Source organism: Mustela nigripes, chromosome 6 (genome assembly GCF_022355385.1).
Source record: "Mustela nigripes isolate SB6536 chromosome 6, MUSNIG.SB6536, whole genome shotgun sequence".
Classification (NCBI taxonomy): Eukaryota; Metazoa; Chordata; class Mammalia; order Carnivora; family Mustelidae; genus Mustela; species Mustela nigripes.
Genome location: NC_081562.1, coordinates 86,282,896 through 86,296,312, shown reverse-complemented (window position 1 = coordinate 86,296,312; position 13,417 = coordinate 86,282,896). Strand labels below are relative to the sequence as shown.

At 51.2% G+C, this 13,417-nt stretch overlaps 1 protein-coding gene across 5 annotated transcripts in view; it reads left to right on the top strand.

The window, feature by feature from the left end:
• Nucleotides 1–2,973: 2,973 nt before the first annotated feature.
• Nucleotides 2,974–13,417, top strand: part of GALNT6 (polypeptide N-acetylgalactosaminyltransferase 6) — a 35,469-nt gene continuing 25,025 nt past the window's right edge. The window contains exons 1-4 of one of the 5 annotated variants that reach the window (XM_059403154.1): nt 2,974–3,052; nt 8,648–8,722; nt 10,136–10,258; nt 11,975–12,060. The gene's annotated coding sequence lies outside the window, so the exon portion shown is untranslated. Of the gene's footprint in view, nt 3,053–4,028; nt 4,117–8,647; nt 8,723–10,135; nt 10,259–11,974; nt 12,061–13,417 lie in introns of all 5 variants that reach the window. The other 4 variants (XM_059403155.1, XM_059403153.1, XM_059403156.1 and 1 more) reach the window with 4 other exon arrangements.

Here is a 13,417-nt window from a genome sequence, read left to right as displayed (position 1 = left end):
TCACATCAGTTATCTGCTTGTGCTTTACAACAACACTAGGCATCATTAACCTCACTTTCCAGATAAGAAAGGGGACAGAGAGAAGCTCAAGGAAAGCATTCAGTTCCTTCTGCTGGCCAGCCACCTGCGGGTGGTGGAGGCGGGGCGGCATGATAGCTAGGGTGGGCGGGCTATCGGGCAGGCCAGCTGTATCCCCACAACCACCTGCCTGGAAAACTCACAGCAGCTTCCTCTGTAAACTTTGTCTACTCAGCGGAGGCAGCATCTCAGCCTAATGGGCAAGTCTCCCTCCTTCTGCCCCATCTAGAGTTGGGCGTCCCCTCCTCTGGGACTACATGTGGCAGGAAGAGACTTGATAAGAACCAAAGCTGATGTCAATAGCCTTACAGAGCGGCCCTTGTCTCACGTGCTTCAACCGATCTGTTCCCCACCACGTTTCCTGCCTTATGGGGAAACCCCCTAGAACACCGAGACACAAAATCTAAAACAACCAAGAAATAAAAATAAGACTTTGAGAAAACATTGAAATGCACAGGACTTCTCGAGGAGAAGGGAATTCGGGCATGTTCTGCAGAAGAACTTAATGATGGGAGAGGTTTTGGTCATGCATATGCACAGATGATTTCTGGAGAGCACTAAACGTCTAGGGAGGGAGAAAATGTTTCTTCCTTTTTACAGTGCTTGAAAAAAATTTTGACCACATGCCGATATAACTTCTTCAATTCAAGAAAACTATTATTTTTAAGTGGCTTGCCGTCAGTGACAGGCTGAGGTCACCATTGTGCTGTGGTTCACCTCCAGACCTTCCTGGAGTGGAGTGGAGGGCAGGGAGCCCAAACTGTCCTTCCAGCTAGCAGACAGCCCAGTGTATGACACATCAGGGGCAGGTCACATATCCTACACTCCATATAACCCCTCCAAATTAGGAAGCTAATTATTCTAAGGACTCAACGTCATGTTTAAAATTTGAGTCAGCTGAAGTGAAATGAGATGAGTAATTTGCTTCCGGAACGTGAGCACACAACCCAGACAGATGCAGCTTCCTTGAGAAGCCGGACACCACCCTCTCAGGAACCCCAGGCTAGGGTTGGTGGTCATGACTCTGCCATGACCTGGGGAAGATCGGAGGCTGAGTCCAGCCTCCCCTGTCACCCTCAGGTCAAGATGGGTCCTGACTAAAGCTCAAGGGCCCGGTGGGGATCACACAACCCCAAGGGTCCTAGAGGGGAGCTGGAGAAAGGGCTGAGCAAAGACTGTAAGGCTCAGACCATACAGGAGTGTCTAGCCCCCAGGAAGCGAAAACAGGTGCAGCAGCCCACAATCTTCCATAGGAAATGCCCTCCGTCTGAGTTAGACAGCTGTTGAAAAGGCCAGCGACAAGAATGGAAGCAGCTGGAGCTGTGAGGGTCTGTAACGGGGCTAAAAGGGATGATCCGGGTAAATTCTGGAGAAGGTCTCTCTCTTCAGGAGTTTACACCCCAGAGAGAGTCTAGTGTGAATGCAAGGGAGCTGGGCGTGGCATGGAGGGATCGGTGTTATGGACACCTGTCTTTTCTCCTTTGAGGAGAGTCCGTCCTTCTAGGCCCCTTGATCTAAGGTAGCCAGGCAAGGTCTTCTCTAGGCTCCGCTGGCCTGCCTCCTCTCTCCAGACTCCGTCACCTGAAAACCTCTGGCTTTCTGAATAAACAGCTCAATCCAACCTCGGGGTCCCAGATTAGAAAATAAGATTACTTCCCTGAGGCCAACTGTGGAGCCCCCAGTTGGTTTCTCTGCCCTTCCCAGTTCATGTGAGGGCAGTCTCCTGGCTCAGATTTACCCACCCACACACGTGCTCCCTCATCTTAGAGACTTAGAAATACGCGCGCATTTAATAACGCAAAAAGGAAAACCGAATCAGTGGTCTAAGCTTCTACCATAGAAAATTTCCAAATTGCCATCTACTTGTAGTCACCCCCATTACTCTTCGAGGGCTGAGATAAGGACCTAAAAGATGACATCCCAGAACCGTAGAGTCGGAGAGAAGCGGTGGGCAGCCCGGGGCTATGGCGGGAGACTTCAGAGCCCGGGCTTCCGCACTGGATTTACTGATTCTAATTCTAGCCCTGCCACTACCCGTTCAGTGGTTCTCAAAGTTGAGTAGGTACCAGGATCACTCGGAGCTCTTTTAACAATGCACATTGCTGGACCCCATCCCCAGAGTTTCGTGTTATTCAGATCTGGGTTGAGGCCCAACCATTTACGGTTCTAGCAAAGTATCAGTTGGTAATGATGCCGCTGCTGGCCCGGGAACCACACCTAAAGCCATACTCTAGCTGTACGCTCAGCCGTCCCCCAAGCATATTCTGGCTAACAACCGTAGTGTTTGCTGGGCCCGGGGGTATACTCGAGACCTGGCGGACGAAGCCCTTCTTTGGGTCCGCGGCACGCAGGTGCCACCTGCTCTCGTCGTCGGATGGGTGGGGAGGAGTCATTTGCCCAAGACCACCCCGCCAGTGAGAAGCAAACTTGGGACGGAGCCCCGGGGCTTCTCACCCGCCGGCCGCCTTCCTCCCCTCCAGCGCCGCTGCCCTGCGGCTCCCAGCGCTCTGAGCCCACGCGCCGCCCGCCGCGGTTCCCTGCACACGCTGCTCCGCGCCGCCCGCGGCTGGGCTTAAAAGCTCTCGTCTTTGGGGTGACGACGTCGCTCCAATCTCCTTCGGCGCGGAAAGCCTGGCCGCCCGGACTGCACCCCGGGTGCGCTGAGATCTGGAGAAGCTGGAGAGGACTGGCTCCTAGCCGCGGTGGGGTGGAGGATGCCTGGGGCCGGGGGCCCCCTCCGCCCGGCCGCCAGCCTCCCGGCGGCCCTAGGCGTAGTCCGGAGTTCCGCCGCCCGCAGCAGCGCTCTGGGGCGCGCCGGGTGGCCGCCCGCACCTCGCCGGGGAGGGGCGCGAAGGGCGCGCCCCAGTGGCTGTGCAGGGCCCGCCCCGGCCCCGCCCTCGCCCTCCAGGACGTCCCGTCTGGAAACCCGCGAGCCGCGCGGCCGAGCTGCTGCGGCTCTGTCTTGGCGCGACAGGTAAGTGACCGAAGCAGCCGGCGACCCTCGCAGGCCCCCTCGACCGACCTCCCCCCGCCCCGGGCCTGGAACGCAGAGCTCTCTCGCTTCTCGGGACTTCCCCCTACTCGAGCTCGCGTCTGCCAGGTCCTTGCTCCCCACCTCACTCCTCCGCCGACCTTCTCCTCTTCCACTTCCTCCTCACCACCCCCCGTAGTGAAATGAAGGGGTTGGGCCAGACTGCTCCTAATCCGTCGTGGTGGCCTCTAGCTCCTCCCTCGGTAGGACCCCCGCCCCCTCCATCTTTGAAGATGAATGAAGGACTCAGACCTCTGGGACTTGGAGGAGTAGGTAGGAGAGGGACAAGCCGTAGCCATCCCTCCAGGGTTCTACAGTCTTTTCCCTTTAGCCATCCGTGCTCCCGCATCCCTTCTGTTCCCCGTCTTCCCAGATTGGGCCACTCCATGTGCTCCGTACAGGAAATCTTTCATAGAGATATGCTCCTGCCAGTGCCACGTTGCTCCTGAGTAGAGATAGGGTCTCAGATGACCTCTCTCTGGTGTCGTGGGCCTTTTGGGAGTGGGAGCTGTGTGGCATTGTGGGAAGGGAGTCTCATGGGTGTTCATGACTGTGACTGTCACCAACTTCCCGATTTCCCCGTCACTTCTTCCGACAAGCCCCAGGCTAACTGAAAGGAAAAACCGTTCGTTCGTTACTTGCCCCCAGAGCAAGTCATCCCAGACTCTGACTTCTGCAGAGGGTAGGACAGGGCTCTTCTGTGTGTCTGGCTGAAAGGGGGGCTCAGTTTGTCAGCAGAGCTTAAAACGGACCCCTCTATTGGCTGACGCCCATTGCAATAGCCCCAGGGTTTTAACACTGTCCCTCCGGACCCCACAAATGCAGTTTACAGGCACTGGATGAGGTTAGCAACTCTAGACCACTAAAGAGATGTGTAGGCTTCTGCTCATTTTACCAAAGATGTGTATGCACTGCACAGGCGCTTTTCACCTCTCCAACACATGAGCCCCATCCCTACCCATCAGAGGAAGGGTGAAAAGGATGAGACAGACAAATTCACGGACAAGGTAAGGTGAGGGGTTTGAAATATACTTTGGTTCCTATTATCCTGCAGAAGCCAGTATCACGGCACACAGAAAACTACTTCCAGGGGCATCGGGACGGAAAGGGTGGGACTGTCAAAGAAAAGAGGGAGTCTGGAGCCAGTAGAACCATGAAGGAACCCCCGGCTGCCCGAAATGGCCTCGTTCTTGGTAATCACTGCCCGCAGTTGACAGGACAGCTCATACCCATCCAGAGCAGCATGGAATAACTCACGCCTGGAAAGGGGAGGTGCTGATGCATGTTGGATTCCTTCTGAGATCAGAAACATCTTAGCCCAAGTTCAGGTGTCCGGTTCAGGACATAGGACCATAGGCTTAGTCCTGGTAGCCATTGCCTAGAACGGAAGTCAGGAATAGGAGGGGTAGCTAACCCTAGGAACTTGGGAGGCAGTTGGGTATCGTAAATCGAGGCAGCTGACTTAGCTCTGTCTCTCATTTAGCTGTCTAACCTTGGCCAAATCACATAAACATTCCCTGGGTGGGGAGCAGATGAGAAGGTATCCATGAAAATGCTTTGGTAAAGCTCCAAGCAACAGCCAAGTAAGAGGCAGCATGGTGTCATGGTTAAGAGAGGGGGCTTTGGACAGACCTGGGACTGAGTGCAAATCCGACCTTTGCTACTTCCTTGCTATGTGACCTTGATTAAGTTGCTTAACCTCCCTGTGCTTCGGTTACCTTACCTGTAGAATGGAAAAGATAATGGTCACTTGATTTGCCAGGGTGAGTAGTGATATCAAACGTTGTGGTGGTATTGCCCCCAAGCCCCCTTCAGCTCACACAGAACTCCTCAGCTCTGGAAGTGAAGCTGAGGGTCAGAGACCGTGTCTGTGTACCGGAGGGAGCCAGCAAGGGGCCGTGCCAAAGACATGCGGGTGAACTTGGTCCTTCACACGGCATTCTGTCCCACTCTGGGAAAGCCCAAAATGTCCGCTCTCATTCAATGAGAATGAGAGTGAGGGTTTGAATAAATGAGAGGTCAAGTGCAGGGCAGTGCCTGTCTCTGTGTTGAGCTCAATGCTGTAATTGTGCTGTGTAAAAAGGCTCACACAGTGAACAAGGTTGGGTTCAGTCTGGGGAGAAAGAGGACGGTTAGAAGACTCTTTTGTGGCACCTGAGAGCCCCATGGGGCCAGGTTATTCTCCTGTATTCCGTGCAATCTGGTCTTGAGCCCTAGGTAGGTTTGAAGGAAGGAAGAAACCCAATCCTCATCCTCAGCTCTACCTCTAACAGAGAACAAAGGACAGACGGACCAAGGCAGTGGAATAGCAGGCCCAAATTCCTCAGGGCTGTAGGATGCTGTGAGGCTGAGAAGGCTAGTTGGGTTGGTCGGAAAAAGCGTTCTGGAGGCCAAAGATGGAGGATGAGGAAATTTAAAGACAGGGAAGGAGAAGGCGAACGGGATCTAGGTAATCTGAGTCTAGACCTGTTGGTTCTCCCTGTCTGACAAAATCTAGTGGGGAAGTCCCACACAGGGGGGGAAGTGTGGGCGGTGAAACTTAGTAACAAATACACGGGGGGATCCTGAGGACCAGACCGATGCACCTTAGTCTAAGAAGGCTTCTTGGAGGAGGGGAGGAGTCTGAGGAAGAATTTGAAAGAGAAAAGAACACTGCTTGTTTAGCAAGAATATAAGGGAAAGGTGGTAAGGAGGAAAAGGTAAGGCAGGGAGGGTGAGTGACAACGGGAAGTCCGTTGCTTAGGCCAGGGTTTTGCTAAGGATCAAATACAGACCCGCTCAGATTGTGGAAGGGAGAGGGGCAGGAGGCAGAGGAGGCTGGCAGGCAGCTTCTGCTGAGCCTCCAGATGTGGGGAGATAAGGATGCGGTCTGGGATGACGGTTTTGAGAGAGAGAGGAAGAGGAGGATCCAGGAGGCAGGGAATGAATCAGCAGGACCTGGGAGTGGGCGTGGAGTGAACCTGACCTTGAGAAGGCACTGAAAACTACCCGAGGTGCCTGGGAGTGGGGCAGGGGCAGGAGCTTTTTCAAGGATTTCCAGGCTGGGGACGGGGGCGCGGGAAGGGGGGAGGATTGGGAAGACCCACCAACTTAGGGGGCGGAGTGGAGACCCTAAGCTCCAGGGCTTGGCAAGTTGAGTGTGGGTGGTCCTGGGTAGCTGTCCTACCGCGGGGAGCAAACTATGGGATAAGGAGAGAAGGAAAACCACTGTTCTGCCCTACCCCCTCACCACCCCCTCCTCAAATCTGGGGCCCTGCCTTCAGGAATACGGTTGGGGCCCCTCCTCCCCGCTTCCGTTCTCCCCCTCCCCCACTTGGGCACGGAGGAGCCAGCAGTCTCTGAGTCTTCCTTTGGAGAACAGTTACCCATCCCTGCCGCACCCGACCCAACGGGTCTGGGGTCCTCCAGTGAAAAACCTGTGAGCTGCTGAACTTTGTTTGGTCCCGTATTATTTTGATTTTCAGTGGTCTTTGCAGACTTGGAATAAATGAGCAAACCTTTATCGAGCACTGACTACATGCCAAGAACTGTTCTAGGCGTACCTTGTGAGCAAATTTGGGCTGCGTTTTTCAATGGAATACCCGTGGGTAACTTTGGCTTAAAATGTTATGCAAACATAAAATGAACCTAGATACCAAGGTCGGGAGGGGGGGAGGGGGGAGGAGAACTGGAGAGACTAGCTACAGAAATAAGTTTCAGTACATCTTTCTGGGAAAATAGGCCACAGTCCTGCTGCCTAAATCTTGAGGAAAAGTTGAAGTGTCTTGAAGGTGTAATTAAAAGGAAAGTGAAAACCTCCCAGCATTCTGTAATCAAAAGGGTGAGAGGGTGGGAGGAGGGGTTTGCAGGAGAGAACTCACTAAGCTTGAGAACAGAGGAAGTGAAATGAGTGTTGTGTTTGATGGAGAAGTGCTGGTCACAGAAAGAATCCTCTGGCCCCAAAGGGCCTCTCGGTGCCTCCCCTCCTTCCCCAGACCAGTGGCTTGAAATTGACCTGCCCCTCCCCAGCATGATGTCTCGCTCCACACACCTGCGCCCTCAGTGAGATCGGTCTGACAGTCATCACTTTTTCGAAGAACCTGTAATTGAGCTGTAGTCTGAGTAACTTGAGCAGACATCCCCGTGGTGGTGTCGGCTGCTTACTTCCCCGTGGTGGTGTCGGCTGCTTACTTCCTGGCTGCCACGTCTCCCGGAGGTGAGCGGCTTAGCAGATAAACAGAAACTTTGTTACAAAAAGGCCACCTGGCTGGCAAGGGCGTGTTCTGGGGTGGGTGACTCAGGTTGTCACGGAAGCTGAAACTTTGCCTGGGACTTACAATTTTGTCATTGTTAAAGCATTTGTCGTCCTATGTAGGCTCTGGGGAAGGGCAGGCGCCAGGGAGGGGCGGGGCCGTGTAAGAGTGGCATGGTGGGTGGTGGGGAGACTGGGGAAAAGAGCCTGGCCCCAGGCTCACAGGAGCCTAAACCAGTCCCCACCCACCCAGGTGACCTCCAAGAGGGAGGTAAGAATATGAGAACAGAGCAGTGTCCTGGGAATTGGGAGACTGGCATCTGCTTCTGGGAGCCACAAGCTGTGTGATACTAGGGAAGTCACCTAACCCCTCTGGCCTGTCCTGTAAGAGGAGGGCGCTGGACTCATGGACAGACCCAGTCAAAGGGGCCTGCCGAGGGTGTGACAACAGAGTGTCACGGAACTCAAATGCTTGCTGCTCTAAGAGCATTCAAAATATCGTCTAGTGAAGCCAGCGTTTACCCCTGTAGCTTGGAACAGCTCACTTGAACCGCTTGGGCTTCATCTCCTTGAACAAGCATTTATGGAATATCTACTCCCTGAAAAACCTGGGCTAGACTTTGCAAGAGACAAAACGGGTAAAACACCCTGCCTCTCTGGCCAGGCGCTCACAAAGGGGTGAGAGAGAACAGACTCCTTTGAACCCGAGGCGGGCAGTGAGGAGCCCAGTGTGGAAGCACTGGCACAGGAGGGACAGGAGGGTGGAGAGAGGAATTCTGGGAGATCTGAAGGGGCTTCTTGGAGGAGGCTATAATGTAAAAAGGAGGGACAGCACTGGGTCACTGGCTTTCAACTTCTGTGACTGGGCCAAAATAAGAAAGACCTTTTACAGCAAGAAGTGGTGACAACTCACCTACAAGGGTATCCCAAAAATCTTAGGGCGCTTTTACACTTGACTCACATCAGAGGTATGAATTCTATAATCAGACAGAAAAGCATCATTTGAAAATGTAGGAATTTACATTTCTTTCACTTTTATTGAGTTTTATGAATTTTATTTTACTTTATTTTTAAAGATTTTTATTCATTTATTTGACAGAGACACAGCGAGAGAGGGAACATAAGCAGGGGGAGTGGGAGAGGGAGATGCAGGCTTCCCATCAAGCAGGGAGCCATAGAGGGAGTTCAATCCCAGGACCCTGTGATCATGACCTGACCTGAAGGCAGATGCATAATGACTGAGCCACCCAGGTGCCCCAGTTTTACAAATTTTAAACAACAAAATTTTCCTTTTCATTTTGTATCAGGACATGTTTATCATCTCTAATGGGCAGAGACAAGCATAAAATAAAAATTTGTTCATCAGAATTCATAAAAATCAGGTAAAAGAAATTTTAATAAAATTTTCAAGTGATGTTCTTGAGTCTATAGTGTTTACACTTCTGACGTTATTAATGCTTAAAACTGCTAAGACTTTTGGTACACTCTACATATGTATATCTAATAACTGATATGAAATTAAAAAAAAAACACCCATATTGCATGCGATCCACTTTGGCATTTTCTTTTTTGTTCTATTCTATTCTGATCTTTTTTTCTTTTTAAGATTTTATTTATTTATTTGAGAGAGGGAGAGTGTCGGCATGGGCAAGAGCCAGGGGAGGGGCAGAGGGAGAGAGAGAAGCAGGCTCCCTGCTGAGTGGGGAGCCCCGATGCTGGGCTCAATCCCAGGACCCCAGGACCTAAGCTGTAGGCAGACACTTAACCAACTGAGACACCCACGTACCCCTCTATTCTCATCTTTTAAAGAATATTTTCATGCTGATTTGCAGCACTTTAAATTTAGTACACAATCCTACAGTGAGTTGTAATCAGTGGTTTGATTGACCCTGGGGCTGGGTGAAACCTCAGTGACAGAAAGTAAACTTGTGTTCTGGCTAGTGAGGCCAGAGGGGCAGGTCCCATTTGTTCAATCTAAGAAAGCTTCCTGGAGGAAGAGGATTTCTGGCATCATCTCGGTACTGAAACAAGATGGTTCATGTGTGGCAATGCCAAGCATGGCTGGAGGAAAAAGCATTGGGAATTCCCCTCACCAGTAGCAGGAGGGGAATGAGTGGGTGAGGGCTATGGACACATTTGCCAGTGGTCCTGGAGACCAGGTGTGGGAGCTCAAATGTGGGGGAGCTGTACAAGACACTGCGGGGGAGAATCCTGTGAACTTGACCAAGTAATACATACAACAGGGACTACTCCTTGACCAGGCTGGTGGAGGGCTGATTCCCCACTCTTGCTAACCACACTTCTGGGACTCTCCCATGCAGAGGCCAGAAATCCTGAATCCCAAAGTCTTCTGGCTTCCATCCGATTATGTGTCCCTTCTGCTGGGCTCTTTTTTTTTTTTTTAATATTTTATTTATTCATTGGGCAGACAGAGATCACAAGTAGGCAGAGAAGCAGGCAGAGAGAGGAGGAAGCAGACTCCCTGCTGAGCAGAGAGCCCTATGCGGGGCTCGATCCCAGGACCCTGAGATCATGACCTGAGCTGAAGGCATAGGCTTAACCCACTGAGCCACCCAGGCGCCCTGCTGGGCTCTTTCTTATTGCTCACATGTTGAGCAAACAGAGACCTCGTTCCTTACCGCCACAGCTAATCACAGGTGTCTCATTTCATTTCAGGATGTGGTTAGTACCTTGAGGAACTGCAGTCTCCAGAGAGCAAGGCTTAGACAGGCAGGCTGGATTGAGAGAGCAGAAGCTTGGAAGGATTCAATTTAACCCTAGGTCTCTTTGTCCAGGGGAAATAAAAGGAGCAGAGGTGAACCCCACTGCAAAGGACCACGAGGCAATGCCCGGACTAGGGAATTGGAGTGATCTGGGTGATTCTAAGTGAATCAATCAGGGAGGACTTCTTAGAGGAGGTGAGTCGCGAACACTTGGCAGCAGCTGGTAACTAAACTCTTACCAGGTCTTTGTTTCTGACTGTGCTCCCTTTCTTGCTGGAGTGGGAAGGTAGACAGAAAGTATCAGGGAAGGTGCAGCCTGCAGGATGGTTCAACACTGTCATGGCAAACACCCCCCACTTTTCAGACTCTGTTATTTGTGCTTAGCTGACACAGTTCCAGAATTGAGGAGGTGTCTAGCTCAACGCCTTGTGCTGGCCCAGCATAGCTCAACCTCTAGGGCAAAAGTCTGCCTCTCCACTGTATCCTCATTCCCTCCTTGAAGGCTTCTTCCAACCCAAAGAGATCTACCTCTTTCAACTTAGCACTTCCCATCTGTGCTGTTATTAAGTTTTAATTTTATTAATTCTTGAAGAAGTAATGTCATCAGGGCTCAAAGTGCAAAAGGGTGTTCGGTGAGAGCTCTTTTTCCTGCTCCCATCTTCTCCTTGGACAGGTGCTACCTGGAGCCAGCACTAGCAGTTCTTATTCTCCAACTAGATTTTAAACTCTCTTAGGAAAAGGAATTCTCTCCTATTGCTCCCTGTCCCTCTGTGTCCCACCCCATCACCCATGGGACTTTTCCTAGCACCATATCCTCCCTCCTGATCCACACCACTACTATCTTGGGTCAGGCACACCCCCCACCCAACCCCTCTCCATTAGCCATCCAGTTGCCAGTCCGATCCATCTCCTAGACACCCTCCACCAGCTGGCCTACTGTCTTCCTGTAATGCTGGGCTCTGGCTAAGCTTTTGTTGCTCCCATACCTCAGGTCAAGGCAAATTCCTTGGCATGATGACCCAGTTGCAGCCACCTCTCCAGGCCCGTCCTCAGCAATTCCTGTCTTCATGCTCCCACCATACCAAACCACGGGCAGTTCTCTGCTTGGCCGTGCTATCTCCTGCCTCTAGACCTTAGTCTGTGCCATTCCCTCTGCCTGAAATGCACTCACCTTGCCTGGCCAGCTCCTTCCTGTGGGTGAGTGCTCAGGTCAGGTACCTCCCACCGAGGGACTTCTTCACTGCCAACACTCTTCTGCACTTGTTGAGTTTTCTGTGTCCTCTCTTCCTGGGCATCAAGGATGCCTGTCTCCCTAGGCGATTTCCATTTAAAAATCTGACTTCCCCGGGGCACCTGGGTGGCTCAGACATCAGGCATCTGCCTTTGGCTCAGGTCATGATCCCAGGGTCCTGGGATTCAGCCCCACATGGGGATCCCTGCTCCACAGGAAGCCTGCTTCTCCCTCTCCCACTCCCCCACTTGTGTTCCCTCTCTCACTGTCTCTCTCTCTGTCAAATGGATAAAGAAAATCTTAAATAAACAAATAAATAAATAAATAAAATTTGACTTCTCAGGTCAATTATACTCCAATTGAAAAAAAATCTGACTTTTCCAATTGAGTCTATGGTCCTTGAGGGCTGTACTTGCTCATCTCTGTCTACCCCCCTGTGATAAGGAAAACAAGTTTTGAGAAAGACAACTTTGTTCTTCGGAGTTGCTGCCTTGGCATTTTATCAAGTATGATCATCCTACTCACATCTAGAGTCTGGACGTTTCAATAAGGACTTGAGTTTAGAACACCTGCCAAAAGTTCCCACTTCGCTTTTAGCGGGGCACCTTTTTAAAATAATCACTTAGGAGTTAAGCCCAAGCAAAGTTACTGACCTCTGTCCCAATCACCTTTGAGTATAGGTGCTCTCTGTCTCCCGCTTGCCGGTGGCCCCAAACTGAGGACAGCCTTTCCCCCGGCTCATTGCGCCCCCTCCCTTCTGGGACTGGTAAGTACAAATCAGTCTTGTACCTCTGCTTCTTCCTTTGTGTGGGTGTGTTGAAACTGGGCCTTCAAGTCAGAATGGCCCCATGGGTTTCACTTCCCCTAAGTGGGACCTCAGATGCTGGGGGAGCGACCTGCCAATCCCGTGGGGGTGGCTTGTGCCTCCTTGCTCAGCAGGTCGTAACCTGAATATTCTTAATTCTGTATATAAGCTCCCACTTAACACACCTGTCTGGCAGAGTACCTGGCACGTAGCAGGTGTTCCCAGTGCTGGCAGAACGAACACATTTCCTCTCCCGACTCCTGATACAAAATAGTGGCTCAGAGAGATTTTGTTTTGACTTTTGATGATGCTACTGAATCCACTGTTATAAAAGAAAACTCTATGTCTAGCCCTATTCCCTCTTGAGATCACAGTGGGCCCATCTCCCCCAGATCCAAGTGACTCCAGACACCAGGCTTCTCTCCACAGGCAGGAAGGAACTTGTGTGTTTAAATGACAGCGTTAAGTAGCTCAACCGGCATTACTTTTAAACAAGACATGCCACCAGTAATGAATGTGGCTTTGGCCAAGGACCAGGTACTCGAGGATAATTGCTGGGAAGCTGAGCAGGGATTTATTAATTATAATAATAGGAATAATTGATAGCATTTATCAAGGGCTTATTATGTGCCCAGCATGCTGCTGAGTATTTTGCAGACATCATCTCTGATTTTACCTCACTGTAACCCTGTGCATTAAGTATTTGTTACCCCCACTTTCTCGAGGAGGAAATGGAGCCTTAGAAAGATGACCAGCTCTGTCCGAGGGACACACAGATGCTAACAATGGAAACTAACACTTTTTGAGAACTTACTATGTACACAGACTGCTAAAGTTTTTCCATGAATTATTTCGTTGAGCTTTAATCCTTACTACACTCAGAGTAGATGCTATTGTTACTAGAACGGGCAAAACTGGGATTTGTACCCAGGTGTCTTGCCACCAACATCTAGTGTTTAACCAATAAGCTTTATTCTTCCAGGGGCGCCTGGGTGGCTCAGTTGGTTTAGTGTCTGCCTTCAGCTCAGGTTGTAATCCCAGGGTCCTGGGATCAAGTCCCGAAATGGGCTCCCTGCTCAGTGGGGAGCCTGCTTCTCCCTCTGCCGTTGCCTCTCCCCCTTGACCCCCACGTGCACACACACTCTCTCTCACATAAATAAATAAAAGCTTTAACAAAAAAAAAAAAAAAAAAAAAAGCACCTTATGCTCCCCAGAGTTCTCCACAGAAAGTTTTGCATTCGTCCTTTGAGCTATGCGACTATGGGCCTAAGGGTAGAAGCTGGTGAACACGTAATCCCATTTCTGCCTGAAAGATGTT